Genomic DNA, 17,167 nt, shown 5'->3' with positions numbered 1-17,167 from the left:
TTGTCTCACTAGAAGGTACTACTTAGAAAGGAACTATCTATCTAATGTGAAATTCTCCCCTGGGAAACCCTTACTGAGTTCAGATAGACGTGTGGGTATACAATGACCAGGGTGAGGTCCCGCCTTGTACCCGGCAGCATAGACTCGTCTATAAAACGATTGACAATATGCTCCATTGCAAGGAGCTTTAAAAGGAAAACATTATTTCAGTATGTTATTGGCACAACAACTTTGCAAAATAAGCAATGTTACATAACAGGAAGATACAATTGATGCTTTGAACAGAATAATAAAAGGTTAAAAATAAATTTTTAGCAGAGAATGGTTTCGATCCATCGACCTCTGGGTTATGGGCCCAGCACGCTTCCGCTGCGCCACTCTGCTCGATAGTTCAGTCTGCTTGTAAATTAAATAAATAAATAATCAACATGTCGCTAGAGGGTGATGTTTATCAAATCCAGTTTATTTTTATTTAAATAAAATAAAAGTAAACCAAATGATCACTTAACGGTGCCATAAAATGATTTAAATAGGTCTCAAATGTTCAAAACTATAACTAAATCACAAAAGACACCAGAGTATAAAAATAACAAGGCAAAAGAAAAGCAATACATTTATTATTCAATTGAAATATTGTGTATCATACAATAGTTAAAATCTTTATTTTTTTTTTTTTTAAAGTCATAATTGTTGCCTTGGTGGCGAAGCTTCCCGGGTCCTCCCTGCGTGGAGTTTGCATGTTCTCCCCGTGTCTGCGTGGGTTTCCTCCCACAGTCCAAAGACATGTGAGTTAGGTGCATTGGCGATTCTAAATTGTCCCTAGTGTGTGTGTGTGTGTGTGTGTGTGTGCGCGCGCCCTTGTTTCCTGCCTTGTGCCCTGTGTTGGCTGGGATTGGCTCCAGCAGACCCCCGTCACCCTGTAGTTAGAATATAGCGGGTTGGATAATGGATGGATGGATAATTGTTGCCGAACATAGTCGGTGGCTATGTGCATCGTGCTTTACCCAATTACATCCATTCGTCCTTCCATCTTTCAAACCTGCTTATCCAGTCATCTGGAAAATACATTTTGTTTGGAAAAGTACAATTGTGAAGTTTTAGAATTTATACTTAGGAAACAAAATAGTGCACAGTAACATGCCTTTGTCTCACTGAATAAACCTTGCAACAATTCAGAGCTCTGCAAATTATTGCAACAACAACATCATAAATGTATTCAAATGTCAGTAGCTGGACATCCCTCAGTTACACTTGTCTGCTCTTTAGATAGATAGATAGATAGATAGATAGATAGATAGATAGATAGATAGATAGATAGATAGATAGATAGATAGATAGATAGATAGATAGATAGATAGATAGATAGATAGATAGATAGATAGATCTTTATTTGTCCCCAAGGGGAAATTTGGCTTTCTATAAAAGCTCTTTAAATGAATAAATACACAAATAGACAGATAAATACAAATATACACACATATACCACACTGTAAAAAATTATTTGTTGGTGTAACTTAAAAAAATTATGTCAAGTAGTAACAATCAATTGAATCAATTTTTCTCAACGAATATTTTTGTATAATATTAACCCATTTTTTTGTGTCAGGTCAACTTATCAATGTTTAACCAAAGAAAGAATTTAATTTGAGGAAATGTAATTTCTCCCACTCAAAAAGTGGTATTTCCTTTGAATAAAAAACTGAAAATTTTAACTTTATGTTAATTAAATGTTTTTTTAAGTTAACTTATAATTTAAGTTTCATTCAACATATTTTTTTTAATTGAGCGCATTTCATTAGAATGCCTCAAGAACTAACCAGCAATTGAATTAGTTTCCTTCCAATTAGTTGTGTTGTTTCACAAACATAAATGAAATGCAGAAGACATAATAGCAAAACACTTAGATTTATTACTGAATATTTGCAACACAAAAATCATAATTTTTTGGTCATTTTCATAACATGTTCTGTATTAAAAATTTACAGAGCAAACATTACACACACACAAATAATGTTTTTACTAATTATATTTAAAACATCTATATGAAAAATTATATATACATATATTAAATAAATACATTATATTTTATATATTACATAGTATTCTACATACAGTATATGCAAGCTTTATATAAAATATCTATATGAAATTATATATACATATATTAAATACACCTTATATTTTATACATTATATAACATAGTATACATAAAATGTGTGTGTGTATATATTATACTTTACATAAATGTTGTATTATATAAAAATAAGAACTCAACCTAACACAGACTAAGTAACAATAATTAAATAAACAACTTCACATTTTGAACACACACACACACACACACACACACATACATACACACATACATACACACATACATACATACATACATACAACCAATTGAACAATTTACCAAAGATTCAAGTAATGCAATGCAAATTCAGTTTAGTTAATTCTGTAATTTTTTTTTTTTTTTGAATAATAAACTTTCAAATGCTTTATTAGACTTAGTGCAATGAATGCTCTCTTTCAAAACACTAATTAGAAGAACTAAAACACAACTATAACCTTGGTTAGGGAGATCAATACAAAATATCACAGGAGTTTAAAGACAAATTCAAAAAGCAACAAATGATATTCTACAAATAAACTGCTTTGTGGTGTAGTCTTAAAACTTGGACATAAATACATTTATCGCCAAATTAATCTCAGCTGAGAAGCTTACTGCTTAGGCTCTGCACTCTGGGAGATTTCTTATTTCCCTCCAGTTCCATAAACACTTTTTGGAAAACTTCAAAAGTGAGTTTTAACTCTTTAGGGTATCTAAGATTTATTGCATACATTAGACCAAACAATATTGGACAAGCTGCTGCAACAGACTGTAGTCCATTTAACACCTCTACACCTTCAATAACAATGGCAACTTCTTTAGGTGTGTGAAAGGGTCCTTCACCCTCTTTACGGATGACAAATATGGCCATTTTGAGTGTCTTCATTTCTCTTTCAGCATCATCTTCTAATGTATCCTAAAATTCAAAGATAAAGATGCACAAATACTCATCCATTATGAGATAGTGAACTTTGGCATAGATAAACTCTAGGAACCATTAAAGTATTGAATGATAATGTCTTATCAGTGTCATATAACAAATATGTTCAAAATGCCAAACTATAAAGCAGTATATCTGACACAAGTGTCTATACAGAATATTACGTCAGAATTGTGACTGAACATACTGTGAAATTTAATAGTAAAGGAAAAAACACAAATCTCTGTTAATAAACAAATAGCATAAATATATAATGTTGAATTGCACACTAAGACTTACAAGATATTCTTTGATAAGATCCTTGTCATCCTCACCAAGGTAAATAATAAGTGACCTCAGCAAAAACTCTCTTCTGATGTTTACATCATTTTTCTGGATGCAAAAGTACACATTTATTTAAAAAAAAAAAAAACCACTAAATTCATGTGGGCAAAAAAAAAAATTGCCTAAGAATTCAAGATCGCTGCCTCAATGCAATTAGCAAATGTAACATACCTGATCTACGGCTTGAATGAAACTGGCAGTCTTATAGCGGGCAGCTCCTCTTTTATGTCTTATGATGCTTGTCAATTTATTGGTATATTTGTCCAGCCGTGCAAGAAATTTGGTCTGGAGAGGGATTGTAGTAATCCGCAGGAACTCAGCATTAATCTTAGAGGAAAAAGATTAAAGTTAAAGAAATTAACTAACTTCAAAAATTCAAATATTTTTAAAATAAAACACTTTCAGGGAAAAAAGTTACATACCTCATTCACTTTGAAAAGTGCAGATCTTCTATCCACAGCAATACCACAGTCCTTACATTACCACACTTCCATATTTATTGGTTTGTTGAGAAAGAGCGAGATACAGGAAAAAATATACCTCACTGCTTGAACTCTGTCCACCTCTCACATTTCATATCATTATTTAAAATAGTAATGAATTTGTTTAATTTTGTTCAGTTTTTATGTTATGCATCTTCACTGATTGAAAGTGCTGGGTTCTAATCTCAGCATGGTCACTGTCCATGTGGAATTTGCATGTTCTCTCCCCGATACAAGATTGGGTTTTTTACTAATATTACCAAACACATGCAGGGAAAGTAAACTATCTACTGTGTGAGCGTGCATGAACAAGCTAAATGAGCAGCTATGTACTGACTTGTTGCTGACATGTTCTGCCTCCTCATGACCTTGAAATAAATTAAGCAGGTTAGAGACTTTTATATTATTTTAGTTGAGGTGTTCTTTTGCCCTTAAGATCAGCAGAACCCAAATATGGCACAACTCTTGGGGCCAAACTGAGTCTAGATACAAACTGGTAGGTTTAGAACAGCATATCAAAGTTTTACACAGAAAGTATGTTTTAAACACTTTTTAAATTTAGTAAGGAATTTCAAACTTGCCACTGAAAACTGCAAACAATGGCACCAAACAGGCAAATTCAAATCTGGAGACCCTGTAGTCGAGAGAAAAAAGAAAGTATGCTTAATCAGTCATCTACACTTTGACAGATAACCACCATAAAATCAAAAAAGCAGAATAAGCTTGTTAACTGTATTAAAGAATTCCTCCTTTCACTTTCTAAAGTAGACAACTGAGTCACGTCAGCTATTACTGAACATTTACAACTATAGTCTACTCAACATAAATGAGTTTGTAATGTTATTGTTACTATACTCTAATAACAACACCAATACGTCTGTGACTGCGACAACCAAGTCAGAAATTTTCTTTTTAATTTTTTTGCTTTAAAGTCATTATAGTGTGTGTTCAGTCCAAATTGTCTGTATATGTATTTATTTATGTACCCACCTTTTTACTTATCTACCGGTTTATATATTTATTTATTTATTTAAAGAGCTTCAGTAAAAAGCCAAATTTCCCCCAAGGACAAATAAAGTTCTGCCTATCTATATTCATCATGACCTGATGAACTTCTAATTTTATTTTTTATTACGGGACACATGCCATCTTTTAATGCTCTTTGTATAATTAATTTATATGACACAGATAATTTTCTCAAAACAAAAATAATTTTTTGATTACATTTTAATGTAATCAACCTAGAATGGTCAAGGCAATAATATATGCCCATGCTTTGTCTAAAGACTTATGATATTATTGTATTTAATAATATTGGTACTATATCTGGATAATACTTAAAACCTGGGTTTGCAATTACTACATACGGTCATTTTTCAATTTCAGCCTCTGACAAATTAAGAGGGCAACCCCATTAACCCCAAACAACTGGTCGATACAGAATATGCATATCAGCGTGGTAGATATTCAAACGGGGATACCCCAACCCTCTACGAAAGCATATTAGGGCCACGGTGAAGAAAAAAATATATATGTCGAGAATAAAGTCGACATGTTGGCTTTATTCTCGACACATAGTTTTTGTCTTCTTCACTGTGTCCGTATGTTTTTTTTTCTTCACCGTGGCCCTAATACGCTTTCGTAGTAACCCCACCACACTTAAAGAAAAAATTGCTTGTAATCGCGAGTGTGGAAAAAAAGCCGACACAACAGCACCGGTTGACACTGTATACAGTGTTATACATCTTAAATGATACGGCATTATCGATTCAGTCTAAATAATAAACTGCATTTTGCACGTTATGGCACTTAACTTCAATAACGATGATGATTAATTACGTTAAAGCTTCATAAAAACCCATTAGAATGTGCTTCTTAACTTGAACGTTGTACTCTCAGAAACGAGGGTATGCAACAAAGTAAAAGTAATTTATATTTTGTTCATGTCAGTCCAAAAAAATGAGGCAATTACAATGATTAATTAACAAATAAAACGTCACAATACGTTATCATTTACAAGCGAGGTATTTTGCAAACATTACAAGAATATTTCACATTAATGGCGTCACAGACATAATCTTCTGTAGTTACACTGTAACTTATATCACGGCTCTCCTTTGACAGTGAATATCAAATACTCACAGCTGTAGGGAAAAACAAACAAACAAAAAAAACTTACCTGATTTTGAACTTTATATCACTCCAAATAATCGTGCAATGTTCCACAAACTCTTTCTACGCTCGTTTTGAAATCAGAACTCGAATGGCGCCAACCGCAGCAAACTGCACACTCGTTCTTGAACTCTCACGATATGAGACTATTGCATCAGACATTCTATCGTGTACTGCGCAGGCGTCAGAAAATTTACAAAGCGATTTTTTGCGTTAGATTAAATGGAACAAATAACATTAAGCGACAGCAAGGTTTTTCAATTTGAAGTAATGCAAAACAATTACGTTAGGTGAACAAACTTATTAATATAGTTCATTGCAAACAATAAAATCACCTTAAGTTAAAAAGAGCACGTTTTCTCTTTTTACAGTGTTTTAAAGCTCCTTGCAATGGAGCATATTGTCAATCGTTTTATAGACGAGTCTATGCTGCTGGGTACAAGGCGGGACCTCACCCTGGTCATTGTATACCCACACGTCTATTTGCACTCAGTAAGGGTTTCCCAGGGGAGAATTTTACATTAGAGTACCTTCTAGTGAGACAAAAAAACGGCCTTATCCAATGTACAAAACATACACACTGTAGTAACCAGCATTGTCACCTAGAGACGGGGATGGAGAGGCGATCGATAGCAGGGTATTCACAGGTGTCCTGAGTTCTACGTTCCTGGAACCCCAGGACATTTCTCGTTATACCTTTCAAGTCCGAGAAGGCTCGAGAACGCTGGTGGAGATTGTCAGGACAGTATAAACACGGCGATGTAAATGATAACGGAGAGACGTGGAAAGGGACACCACACGATCTGTAACACTGTGAGAGTGCAATAGCCCGTCTAGAGAAGTGACTGTTATTTTTACGGAGCTGTTTACATGGCTTTTACAGCGTAGTTTATTTCTGCAAGAAGACTATTGTACATCATTTGTTGTGGAAAAAATGCGCCCATTATTTGGCTTAACTCCCATTCGTTATGGGTCTTATAGTCTTTCTATCTCGATGCTCTACAATAATGTATAAAAAATGGGCCCCCCCAAAAAAATTTTTGTTGTTACGTTTTATCTAGAGAAATTCGACACGTTTAATATTGTAACGGGATTGGAATGGAATGGAATTTGCCGCTTTACACTCCGATGGGCGCTCCCAGCTGCTTATCTCATTTGCCCACACATAAACACCGCCTGCCCAGTGGCGTCGTTAGGCAGGGGTGTTCCAGGGCTTTAGCCTCCGATCTCAAGCGTGTTGCCCCTAATCTTCGAGAGACGTCCCCCAACATGTTCACAGAAGCTGGACCTATAGCCCCTGATCTTTGAGCCTTGTTTCCCTTGTTCAGCTCTCGGAAAACGGCCGTGGACAGCGCGAAATCATCACGCCACCCCCCATGCGGTTTCAATCGGACGCATCTGACAGTAAAAGGTGTATTACAGAGGTAGGGCTAAATTCTCGCGTACCCGGGGTCACAGGTAACTTGTCTGTCTCCCTGTTCCTCCCCTCCGTGAGCCGACCTAATACTCGGGTACACATTAGAGCCACGCAGCCAGGGGGATGGGCTTCAGCAGCGGTGACACGCCCCTCTCAATTTCCGCTCACTAGCGAGGATTTAAAGTCCGCTTCTCCAGGAATCCCATCATTTTGGACTTGGCCTCTCAAACAGTTAGTCCCTCTTATATCCGGACACAGGTATGCTACAATATGTTTCGTTGGCTTCTTATTTTTTACGATTTTTTTAGAACATCTATAATTGCTTTCTGGGCAGCATAGGAAATGAACAGGTACTGCCATCCAAAGAGTCTCCTAAGACACTCAGAAAACTTCAAGTGAGCTCAACTATGAGGGAAGGTGAAATGTCACAGGTAGGAACTGCGGAAATTCTCACCAGAGGTAAATAAAAACTCTTAAATGTGTGAAGGTCGTCCCAAATATGAGACGCAAAAATGCAGTGTATGCATCGAGTAAAGATTCCGAGGGCACAGAAGTATTACAAGTATATTTACATTATTAAAAAAGCACTGAAAAGTTTTTAGTATGTCAAACTAGCACCTAAAATGTAAATAAACACGTTACAGTGCTTTGCCATTACCGTATTTACTGTAGAAAAGTACTTAAGACGGTTCCATGGTGTAATGGTTAGCACTCTGGACTCTGAATCCAGCGATCCGAGTTCAAATCTCGGTGGAACCTGTTTGTCTGTCTTGGTTCATAAAATTCGGACGCACGAAATAGAGACACATTACTGTTCGGTGATAAAAGTTCAGAGTGAGTTTTAAAAGCATACATTTAAAAGGACTGTAACTGGTTACTTCACTTGTACACTTCGTGAAAAATCTAAGGCAGTTTACTCGGGTTTGTGCGTTTTTTAAATGTCTGCAGTGTGGATAGCGGCTGACAATTGAAGTTAATCTGCTTGCAGGGGGACTGTGCAGACCTCCAAATTCTCCTGGAAAGCACTTACTTGCCCTTGGCTCTCACAAGTGATCAATAATCTGAGGTAGCTAACATCTGTTAATATTAATAATAATTACTATTTGCTAACTGCGGTGGGTTGGCACCCTGCCCAGGATTGTTTCCTGCCTTGTGCCCTGTGTTGGCTGGGATTGGCTCCAGCAGACCCCCGTGACCCTGTGTTTGGATTCAGCGGGTTGGCAAATGGATGGATGGATGGACTATTTGCTAATATTAATCAGCTAATATTTGTGTTCTCAACACCCTCCATCCAAAATCTATAAAAACAATCGGAGAATTATTTACATTGCAGGGATTTCTTTTCTTACCCCGAACGGGGACCATTTCTTTCTCTTTCTGTATTTTCTTCCACATAGAGATATTTGAGGGCACTTTTTTTACATGCACACATTTAACATGATATGGGTGATTTATGATTTATAAATATGCCACAAGTGTGAAGAGTTTAGGAACATTTATTAATTCATACAGTTGTCTTATATACTTTGCACAAGAACGTTTTGGGAAGTAATTGTACATTAGTTTTGAATCATTCATGTTTTTATAAGTTAGGATATGTTCAGTATTTTTCAAATTGAAGTTACCTCTTCACTGAAATGGTATATTTTAATTTGTAACATGACAATGATTTTTGAAGTGAAGCATATTTTTTTAAAAATTCAAAAAACTAAATAGCCTGCTCTTGTGTTTTACAATCGAGCTAATGGGTGGAACGCATATTTGTCATGTTCCTGAGGCATCGTTGTAACAAACAAAAGTAAACTGGAAAAATTTAATTTTACCACAGATTCTTGGTATTATTTAATTAAGGTTAGGCTACGATTCTTGCTTATTTTTCTGCTCACAGTGGGTGTCATAGCTGGTGTTATGATACCACCATTCCTCTTCTTTCTTCAAATTACAACCCCAATTCCAATGAAGTTGGGACGTTGTGTAATGCGTAAATAAAAACCGAATACAATGATTTTCAAATCCTTTTCAACTTATATTCAATTGAATACATATGCTGTGAGCATGTGCAGTAATCCTAAACAGCACGGCTGGACAGATAGCATGTTACAATAAAGCACTGGTCATACAAAATCACAGCAAAACATTCATTGGAGAAGTCTAGTCAAAAATAGAGACTTTAAAAATGAGAATAGCTACAGAAGAAGATTTGAAAAGGTGAATACGTGCCATGAACGTCGTGAACACGTGTCTTGTTATAATCAGATTCAGTTTCCACGTCCGGCTCATGAGAACTTCATGGTAATGATGAAGCACTCATGTCGAGCACTAATAGAAAATACAATAAAATGAGGGAATGTGATTATCAACAACCTGCTACTCAGTAAGGAGTTTAAGAAGCTACGGCCCAGTAAGTAGATGGCTAACTAATGTCATTTCAATATAAATTAGTGCAGTGGTTAGCGGTGCTGCTTCTCGGATTTAACGATCTGGGCTTGAATCCATAGCCTGCTTTTATAAACTTGCCAATATCCATTTCTGTGGACTGTAACTGTGTGAGGAAAACATCAGACTGCCCAGTGATATGTCCTGTTTCCAGAAAATAATGTACAGTAGCACACGATGGCATTTGGTGCTCATCTGAATGTATGCGGCGGCGCACACGCAGTATTGGCCGGTGCGACCTTAAAGTACCTGGTGCGCAGGCTAAAGTAAGTGGTGGGCACAAGATAGTAATTTGTACGCACCAAGTTGTGTCCCAGGAAGACAAAAAACACCATATCTCCTCAGGGGCTCCGTACGAGTGTGCAGACGAATACCTGTAAACATAAAGCACGTACCTAAACCCTTACCCTCCCACAAGCCTAATCTTAACCATAGTGTAACGGGGTACGCGATGGGCATTTCGTGATTAATGTTGTCGGCATTATCAGACGCACATCATACGAATTGCAGGCTGCAGTTAAACCCATCTCCTACCATCCCACACTACTTTAATAAATAAAAGCCCAGCCGTCTGCTTTTTATATCACCGCCCTACAAGAGCTGTAAGTGGCGTCAAACTGAAGCGCCGTACCCTTGGTAAGGTCGTAATCAGGCAGCCCCGAAGCGCACGTTTGTAATTTTTTAATCCAACATTATCTCGTACGAACGTGACATTTTCACGTACGTATGAGATAAGGGTTATCCCATAAACTTTTTAAAAGTGCGGTTCATAGCTTCCTGTCGCGTGTAGCTATGGTCGCGTACGGCTGACGTCATCCAGGGCGACTGTTACTGAAACCACGCTGCCTCACCGCATTGTAGTAAGAACTGCACAAGAGGAAGACAGTGGTGGAGTGAGGCAGGAGTTTGAACGAGATTAGAAAGTTGTCTATCGCCGACAAATAGAAGGTAAGTGCTCCGTGTGTTTTTTTTTTGGGGGGGGGATGCACTTTATGTATGTGTGAGTTTTAATTCGCTCCACTCTCAGACTTACTGCACGCGATCTGAGTGAGTGGCGCGCGGCGCTTTCGTTTTCTTCAGCTCAGCAGCGGACTTTACTTGAGTGAACCCCCATGTGGCCTGCCACACGCTGTTGCTGTTCATTGGCGTGTCTCTCCGATTCACTTCACGTGGTCGAGTCCCGTTTTTAGCTCAAAGCACCCAAAAGCAACTTGCTTTATATATCAAAAGACCGGAGTCTCTTTAGAATGTTCGGTCTGCTGTGGCCCTTCTTGACCTGCGCCACTGTGTTATGAGACCAGTCCAGTTTGTTGTTGATGTCGACACACAGCTCTGCACGACTTCCTAATGGCGACTGGTCTCAGAGGCTCTTTGGCGCGCCTGAAGTCCACCAGCAGCTTTTTTGTCTTCAGAGCCTCCTCAGCCTTTGTTGTCCATTTCTGAATGGTCCTGGTGGTGATTGGCAGCTGCTGGTCAATGAGTTTATATGCAGGCATGAGCTGTAACAAATTATGGTCTGATTGGCATAAAGGTGGCAAAGCACTAGAGTTACATGCCTCCTTAACGTTGGCGCACCTTGCTTTCTTTTGTTATACACTCTACAAAATGCTAAAAAATTGGTGAGAGTGGAGGAAAGTGAAACGGGGTCAAACAACCCAGAAATTGTGACGAATGTACGGGGATGGTCAGTAGAGAATGTGCTTATTACAGAATATACTGTGTCTGTTGTGATGGCCGCATCTGCCCTTGGGAGATATAAACTATCAGCACAATGGCATGTGAAAACTGTCTCAGCATATAATAAGATTGTAAGGCGACAACCCCCGCCCCATCCAATAAATGCTCTACATTCAGGTCTGGTGCTTTAATAGTAATGTGTCCGGTGTTGCACCATTTTTCATTCACAACAATGTCAAGTCCACCTTCTTTCTTCCTACCGCTTTCACTTTGGCTTCTGTCCATCTGCGCGATTTTAAATCCGTCTGGCGCACCCACAGAGTCCGGTGTTTCAGCTCTAAGTCTCATTTCACTGAAGCACATGAGACTGCTGAGTTTGTATTTCCATGGGCTCCTGACCAGCGTTTGATTTTACATTGCCCATGATGACAGAAGGCAGCTACGTTCTGTGCCGCCTTCTCTTGTTGTGGAGTTGGACACCTGCTCTTCTTTACTTCAGTATCCACTCTGTAGCTCTGCTGGCAGCCCAGCGATTAGTTCAGGCACTCTGGGAGACAAAGGGCGCAGGTCTGGCAGTTGCTGTCGCAGGTATGCGAGTCAAACCTTCCTCACCACTTTGGTTATCCAAGTTCTCCAGAAAAATAATAAATAACAACAAAGGCAAGGCAAACATGTGTGCTGCTGTTACACATGGCCATTCATGGCAGCACTGGATGTTGCTTTTAAAAATCCATGCATTGCTTGAATGGACAATTTATGTAAAAGTTTATTTATTTATTTGGGGGCTTTGCCAGCCACTTCACGTCTCTGCCGATCACATTGTGAAGGGGGTGGCTGAACACATGCTTTGGAGATACGGACAGATCAACTGGGGTCCTTCTGCTGCGTGTTCTGCTTCTTGCGCTGTGCATTGTCCATTTCAAATTCTGTACAGCAGCTGTCCTCGTTTTGCTAGCTTAACTCCTGATCTGGGGTGTGCTGAGCGCCTGCCACTAAGCGTCTCTGCCGCTCGTGGTGTGAAGGGAGGGTTGAACGCAAGCTGAGGAGATATGGATGGATCAGCTGCTGTCCTTCTGCTGCTGAGCTGCGTGCTCTGCTTGTCGTGCTGCGCGTTGATCATTTAAAACCCTGCACAGTAGCTGTCCTTTGGTCTCACTGCTTTGTCTTGCGGGACGTCAGTGTCTCTTTCGGGATGTACGGGCTGATTATTACTTTCCTTATTCCCTGAATTTGCACATATATTATTATTTTGTTGTGCATCCTATTTCGCTTTCATGTCTGTTTTCAATGTGCTGCTCTTTCTTCCCTTAGTCGTTCATGTGCTGTCTAGAATGTATAACATTTTTAACAGCTGGAAACACATGAAGTTTGTCTGCCAAAAGCATTCCAACAACTGTGAGGTTAGATGTCAGTGAACTTGTTTTAAATTGTTCGTAAGTAGGGCGTGATGTGCAAAAGTCACCATCTAACGGGTCGTGCTTCCTAAGGTTGTAATGTCTAGTCTCACTTGACGTCAAAGTGTCTCTCTGAGATGATCATGTCTCGAACCAAGATTTTTTTATATAATTTATTTTTTCTTTTAATTGTTATGAAATATGACAAACTCCCATGTTTCATTGCTATAGCCAAACCAGTAATGCCTGTTAATGAGTATTAGAGAAGTTAATAGAAATTTGTGGTTTGTGTTACCGCCTTACAGTTCTAGCTGACTGAATTTGTATCTCAGCCTGATTTTTAATTCTCTATGCAGTTTCCATGTCTGCTCATTTATTTTTATTTTCTCTATATCTCTAAATAGCCTCAGGTTTAGAGGCCTGGCAAGTCTCACTTGTCTTGGTGTGGTCGTGTACTTGAATGTGAGTGTACCCTATGATGGTCCATAGCTGTTTCCTGACCTGTACAGGTACTCTGGTTTTTGCCTCAATTCCCAATTTGTTTGGTGCTGGTTGATGGTGGTGAGGTGGAAGCTAAGTCCAATTTAGTTACTGCTACATGTGGTTTTATCATGCAGAGCCAACCAGGCTGTGTGGGTCAACCCTTTGTGCCACTCTTATGTGAACACCAGTGTCAGGACTAGCATCCCTCTTCTGGGCAAGACCCACTTTCATTAAATTTTAAGGGTCAATAATGAGATGTTCTTTGTCTGGCCCCTCTACTGATGATTACCCATAGCAAACTGGTTTGTCAGGATCTCGCATCCTTAGACAATGGAGCTCTAGGGAAGACTGAGGCACATGAGACCTCCACCATGCCAACGTTGTTGAACTAGGAGGTGCTGCTGTTTAATAGGAGTTTATTACTGTGGTAATTAGTAAACTCTTTATGATGTGGTATGTTTGTGTGGAACATTTACTTCCACAAGATGAAGTTGATAAATGTGAAATTTGTTGTTTCCAGTTGTTGAAAATGGCAATACAATTTTGTTTCAGAGATTTTAATGTGAAGCCTGTAAATGTTCATTTAAAGTTTTACCATTTAGCTGCTCTCCCCCGTCATCAAGCCCCCTTTTTTCAGACAGTTTATTTTGTAAACCCTCTGCTGATGCCTAATGCCTCTGTCATACTCGATGTATGAGCCAAGTTCTGTATTAACGTTTTTATGTTCAGTTAATTTGAAAATATATTAAATTTTATTCTGTAGTTCAAGATTAGTTTATATATTAAGAATAGGTCTAGATAATTATTCATTTCTAATGGGGTATTGTTACTTTAAGAAGAGGTGCTGGGTAGCGGGAATTAGGAAGTTATTGTAAGTTTTTGTGTGGATTGATAAGGCCGTGGAAACACTCAGGTTTTCTTACCGTGTCCGTCTTGAGTTTCATTTTGACTGTGGAAATATGTGACATTAGCCAACCCACGCATAATTATGTATTGATGGGTAAACACTTCCTGAAAGACACAGATGTCCAAATGGGGTGGGTTTGAGGATACGACTGTAAGTGAATGAAAAGATGGTACTCTGGACAGAGCAACACACAATTGTCCGTGACTGAAAACTGGAGGACCGCCGCCGTGCCCCCACCTCCCAGAGCGAGGGACGGGGCTGGAACGGGGTGAGAGGGGAAGGACGCCCTTTCTGCCCTCTCTGCCTATCCGGAGAGAGGGCGGGGAAGTGGGCCCGAGAGGTTTCGGGTCCTAACCGTCCAACGATGGGTCAGCACAACCGGTAACAATCCTTCTGCAGGTATACTTACGGAAACCTTGTTATGACATTTACATCCTCTAGATAGGCAAGTTCGATCATCTGACACCCATTCCGCCCCGGCCCCCGCCAATCTAGTCTTTCGATTTCATAGTAATCTCTTAGTCATCGTTCAGTACACACTGCCTTCTCATTTGCCCACCACCCAACTCCTCACCTGAATTGTTTTCAACTGTGTACAGTCCACATGCACTTGTGAGTCACGTTGACTGTTCATTTTCCAAACACCGCCTCAGCCGCTTTCGTCTGTGCTACAGTTCACATGCACCTCTGAGCCACGGTCAGGCTGGGTGAGGTATCCCATGTTGAGTCAAATTAACTCTTTTAGGGCGGATGTCGACTTTTGTCGACAGGAGGGGTTGAAGGCGGATGTCGACAAAAGTCGACATCCAGGGATAGTTGGCGACAATCAGCTGTTAATGGCGACAAATCTCACTGTCACGTCACAGGCATTCCCTCTGTGCTTGGAGGAATGCTGGACTCGTTGACTCGGCAAATAAACATTGCGTGTGCGTGAGTTGCGAAATGTAAACAAAGGCAAGATGGCACCGACATGTGAAAAGGCAGCGAAGCAAGTGCAGAAAAGAAACACTTGGCAGACGTTGTTTTGTGCATTATCGCGGAGTCGGACTCTTGATTTTTCAGAATCTGACTTTATTGGCAGTGATCAGGAGATCGAGCAAGAGAGTTAGAAGCAGGCATCAGCTGATCAGACACCAGCCGATGCCGCGCCAGCGGATCTGCTGCCAGTTGAGTGCAGTGCCTTCGCGCAGCCGATGCATCTACGGCAAGGTTTGCATGGGATAAATACACAGACATTGATCCGTTGAGAGCCGATATGGCTACCGGAGTTTACAAGACGGCATGGCTTGCTTTTGGACACGACAGATCACCAGCTGCTGTACTTCATGCTGCTCTCTCCTGATGCTGCTTTTCAGCTACTGTCAGACGAGACAAACAGGCAGGCAGAGATTTTTTTTGAATCGCGGGCTGCGTTTGCATCGCATTCTCGTTTTTCAAAGTGGAAACCCACAACGAAAGATGAGGTGAAGCGCGCTGTGGCATTACAAATAGAGATGGGACAGAACTGGTGATATAACTTCAGGGAGCATTGGTCCCAACGTGTTTTGTCCCCTGGTGGCTTAGGTACGTGCTGCTGCAAAGTTTTATTCACTTCTGTAATAAACAGAAGCAAATCCCATGGGGTGAGCCAGGCTATAATGCCATACATAAAGTTCATAAAGTTTCAGAAGATGAAAAGAGGTGACAATACGGTTTTCATGCAGGCAGAAAACTTGGTGGCAGTGGCATGGCATGATGGCAAATGGGTGACTTGTCTCTCTACAGTACACACTAACAATATATGTGAGAAAGTGCAGCAACAGACAATTGAAAAATAGGCACCAAAGCAACACGTACTGTAAGGAGTGCAATGTGGCAATGACTGAAATTGGCTGCTTTGAGCGAGATCAGACTTTGCTGTGTAAAATGTATGTATGTAAATATTTTTTGTTGATTTGATATGTTAAACAATTGCTTTGTGTTCTTTTTTTAAAAAATGTTAGTTTTTGGAAAAATATTCAGCCCTGGGAGAAAAGAAACAAAAAAAAAATTAGCCCTAAAAGAGTTGAGCCAAAGGCTCCACACCTGGTGGTGCCCTTCTGTCAATTCCTTTAACTTTCAGCTTTGCAACCATACTCCCCCCGGATCCCTAAGACTTTGGTTACCCGGTTGGCTGCCCGGCGGGTCATGGGAATAATGCCACCGGATCGCCAGTTGGCATCGTTTATGGTCGGAACTACGATGGTATGTGATATTCTTCGAACCTCCGACTTTCATTCTTGATTAATGAAAACATTCTTGGCAAATGCTTTCGCTCTTGCGCGAATTGTTGTCATGCGTGTGCCATGGTCAGCTGCTTAGTGAATTGTTGGTGGGCGGGGCTCGGTCTTGCAGTCGTCTTGCTTGCCATGGACTTAGTGAATTATATATATAGATGGAAAATAAACATTGTTTGTTTTTATACAATAACAGTGGATTAATTTGAAACGCCAAGGACTGGACATATGTACGTTCCTGTCATAGCCATACATTCTTTCCCACCTACAGTTGTATTTCCTTTATTTGCAGTGTTATTATTATTTATTATTCCTGTTTTATAATTTGTGTAAAGTGCCTTTTGATGGTGTCTGCTATAGAAAATGTTAATTGAGCTTGTTGCTACCAATGTCATGTCTTCTAAAAAAAATTGTGATTAGTTATTTGCCATATCAACTATGTGGCCTTTAAGATACCATCTCAGCTTCTGCACTAGCTATTCTTCAGTAAGGTTTAGGCTCATCTCACCCTCATCCAACTCCAGTGCAGACAAGTCTTCCAACTTTCCAATTGAGCACAGTTGCCCCTTG

General features: G+C 39.5%; 1 non-coding gene across 1 annotated transcript; it reads left to right on the top strand.

Moving 5' to 3' along the window:
* Window positions 1–8,132: 8,132 nt before the first annotated feature.
* On the top strand, window positions 8,133–8,204 carry trnaq-cug (transfer RNA glutamine (anticodon CUG)). The gene has a single exon. It is a non-coding gene; the product is annotated as a tRNA-Gln (tRNA).
* Window positions 8,205–17,167: the final 8,963 nt, after the last annotated feature.

This window comes from Erpetoichthys calabaricus (assembly GCF_900747795.2).
Source record: "Erpetoichthys calabaricus chromosome 1 unlocalized genomic scaffold, fErpCal1.3 SUPER_1_unloc_3, whole genome shotgun sequence".
Lineage (NCBI taxonomy): Eukaryota > Metazoa > Chordata > Cladistia > Polypteriformes > Polypteridae > Erpetoichthys > Erpetoichthys calabaricus.
This window is presented reverse-complemented; position numbering and strand designations above follow the sequence as displayed.